We start from the raw sequence: 3,563 nt of genomic DNA on the forward strand, positions 1-3,563 counted from the left end.
AGCAGGAATCTTCACCATTGCAGCAGCCACAGACTAAAATTGAGGGTGAATCTGGAGAAGGGCAAATGGCAGTCACTCTGCTGTCTGGACCTTCAGCTGCCTGCAACATTCTATATTAAAAGCAAACAGCCAACAATGATTTCCACAGGTACCCAGAGCAGAGCTGCCCAGGGCACTTCAGCAGCACAGGAGATGCTCTGTCTCGTCACTGGGAGGCTCTGTGCCCTCCTCCAGGTGATGGGTGCCATTCAGATACGTCATCTGCATCGTACTGCAGGTTGATCCTCGTGAGTTGCAGCACCTGGTGGTGTTAGTGCCCCATGAAGCAGCTGGATCTGCCTGAGTTCCTGCTTCTTTCTGCAGGTGTTGCTTTGGTGTAGCCTGCACAGCACAGAGGGGGTGGAGTAGCAGCACCTCCTGCACGTACTGGTTCCTTCTGGTGCACACTGGGAGGTGCCGATGCCTTCCTGTCCAGCAGGGTGTGTTGGGGTAAACGTTTCACAATTTTCTGCGAAGTTCTCAAACTTCACAGCAAACCAACCAACCAAACCCCAAACCCTAAAAACTTCAATAAAGCGCAGCAAGGGCGACCAGCAGGTTTTTAAGGAAAAGAAAAGGGCATTTTATTTCTCACGGCTGGGAGGGTTTGGCTCACCCCAAGTAGCATATCAAGCACTTATGGAGGGATCAGAAGTGCCCTGGGCTCAGGCAGAGCAGGTGGCAGAGCACTGGGGTGACAGCCCGTGGGCTCCTCTTCAGCCAGAAAGGAGAGGGAGCAGGTGTCCTGTCCCTGCTGGTTCCAGCCTCCTCCTGCAAAGCCCGCTGGTGCTCCCAAGGGATAGGTGAGGGTGGGTGGGAATGGTGTCAGGGATGTCCTCACCCACACTGTTGCCCTTTAGGGGAACGTGGGGCATGTTTGGGGGCAGGTAAGAGTCAGAAGAGAATGAGCTCAAACCCACCCAACATGATATGACTGTTGCATAACTTGAGATAGTTGTGATCTGACTTTTCTGGGTCACAGTTATTCCACACCATTTCGTGTTCACAACAGCTCCCATTGAGAGTAGTTATCTCTTAAGCCCCACTGGATATCCAACCCTCAAGGCCTTAATTAAGCACCGAGAAAATTATTTATGTATCTAAAAGGAGATGCTCACATTTAAGTTACATACAACTCTGAAAGTAAGGACTTGCCTCCAGTCACAAAGCAATTGCCACAGGCAGCTGCTTCATACCCCACACATGGAATGGGAAAAGCTGGGACATCTAGACCCAGCCCTGGAACAGCTCAATGTCCCTGTGCCTTAAGATGTGCCACCAGCCAATGCACGCAGGTGGTGCACACCCATACACACTCCCCCTTCCCGCATTTGGGAATGCTCTGTCACTCCTCCGTCAGACCCATCACAGCTCCTTCCTTAAAAAAGGTGTTGGGAAATGATGTTATTCTCACTTCTGAGCTGACTGTGTAACATCAGAAAGCAAGAGGAGCCCTTCATGGAGAACAGCAAATGTTTTCTTAGAGAAGGTGCCAGACCCTGTGCACTGCTCCTGTCCATGGTCACCTCACACCAGCAGCAAGGGGAAACCTCCTGCCTCTGGGGGAGGCAAGAGGCAGCTTTGGCCACAGAGCTGATCAACACATGAAGAACATGTCCATGGAGAAACATGCTGGCTGGCCAAATGAACACTGGAAGAGCAGAAGACTGACAAGGACAGAATGTACACGTTTCTTCAGGATGGACACCAGACACGCAAATGCCTGGAACAGCATTTTGCCCACCTGGGGACATGGCACCATGTTTCAGCCAACCCCAAGGGCTGAGAGGGGCTGCTCCATGCTGGCCACCACACGCACCAGATGACCTAGAACAGGAATCAAATCCAAACTCAACCCAGGCTCACCTCAGCCTCCAGGCAGGAAAAAAAATAAAAATATAAATCAGTGCATTCCTCACCCACACCAGATACTGCATGGGAACCCCCTGAGCGTTTGGGTCAGGAAGTGGTATTTTTAATTTTTAAAAATAATTGGAATATGCATTTTGTACAGTCAGACAACTCCTCTGTCTGTGAAGGTTGTCACATCACCTGCAGAGAAGGGGCACAGAAGAGCTGGAAAGGCTGCAGTGATGAGGAAGTTGAGCACAGCCACAGTCACCACAGTAAGAAGTGATGCTTTTCATCCCGCAGGGACCTACCTGTAAGGGTGATGCGTTGCAGAGTAAGGGAAACAGGAGAAAACAGAAGGAGATAAACAGCTTCAGGCAGCATTAAGTGGTATCACAAAAACAAAGAGACCTAGTGATTTATTTCTTCAGGTTGTACTTCCATGTAAGCAAAGATATTTGCCACAGACAAGCATGGTAAAAAAGGCACCCAGAGAGCAACTTTTAACTCCACACTAAAAATCTGTGAGAATACTTTGTATAATTTATGACCTGATGAAACTGAGCAAGTGGAAAGAGGAAAAGGTGTGCAGAGCACCAGGAGCAGTGTCCTGACACTGAAACAGGTTGGTCTGTCCAGCAGTCAAGAGAAATCCCTTCCTACGAGATGCCACCCAGCTGCTGAAGGAAAAACACTCATCTACTGAGGATTGGAGCAAAAGTTCTTCTGGACCAAAGAGGGCCAGAGTTTCTCCCAGTCCTCCCCTCCCTTTGCTCCAGTGTGTTCCTCCTCCTGCAGGAACCAGCTGACTGGGTCCCACTCACCAGCTCAATGGTGATTGTGAAGAAAGCTTTGTCTGTTGTGTTGAGTTTCCTCCAGTTCTGCTTCCCCAGCTCACAAAGAGCAGCTCTTGGTACCCAGACTCCAATTCCTTCTCCACCTCGTGCCATGGTCAGGTCTTCCCAGGCTCCCTTCTGTTCCTGAACTGCCTTTGGGAGCCACCACAGGGTGTCCTGGTCAAGGCCAAGGTCTTTCCATGGAGCTGCTTCCCGTGCTCTCAGTGGTGCTGGAGCCCCCACCCTGAGGGATGGGTGGGACCACAACCTGCAGCACAGAATCCTAGAACCTGTTATATTGAAAAAGACTTTTAAGACCATCAAGTCCAACCATCAACCCAGCCCTGCCAAGGCCACCCCTGCCCCGTGTCCCTCAACACCATCTCCAGGGCTTTGAAACCCCTCCAGGGATGGGGACTCCCCCCGTGCCCTGACAACCCTTTCAGGGAAGAATTTGTTCTTAAATATCCAATCTAAACCTCCCCTGGCACAACTGGAGGCTGTTTCCTCTTGTATCCCTTGTTCCTGGGGAGCAGAGCCCGACCCCCCTGGCTCCAACCTCCCCTCAGCAGCTGCAGAGCCAGCAGGTCTCCCCTCACCTCCTGGTCTCCAGGCTGAACCCCCAGCTCCCTCAGCTGCTCCTGCTCACACTTGTGCCCCAGCCCCTTCCCCAGCTCCCTGCCCTTCTCTGGACAAGAGACCCCCAGGCCCGAGGTGGTGCCCCAGGGAAGTGGCGAGTGGCTGGGAGCCCCAGGCAGGGGCTGGGGGCTCTGGGAGTGCTGGGGGCTCTGAGGGCACTGGGGGCACTGGGGGGCACTGAGGGGCACTGGAGGGCTC

Source organism: Chaetura pelagica, unplaced genomic scaffold, assembly GCF_000747805.2.
Source record: "Chaetura pelagica isolate M959 unplaced genomic scaffold, ChaPel_1.0 scaffold639, whole genome shotgun sequence".
NCBI classification, from domain to species: Eukaryota; Metazoa; Chordata; class Aves; order Apodiformes; family Apodidae; genus Chaetura; species Chaetura pelagica.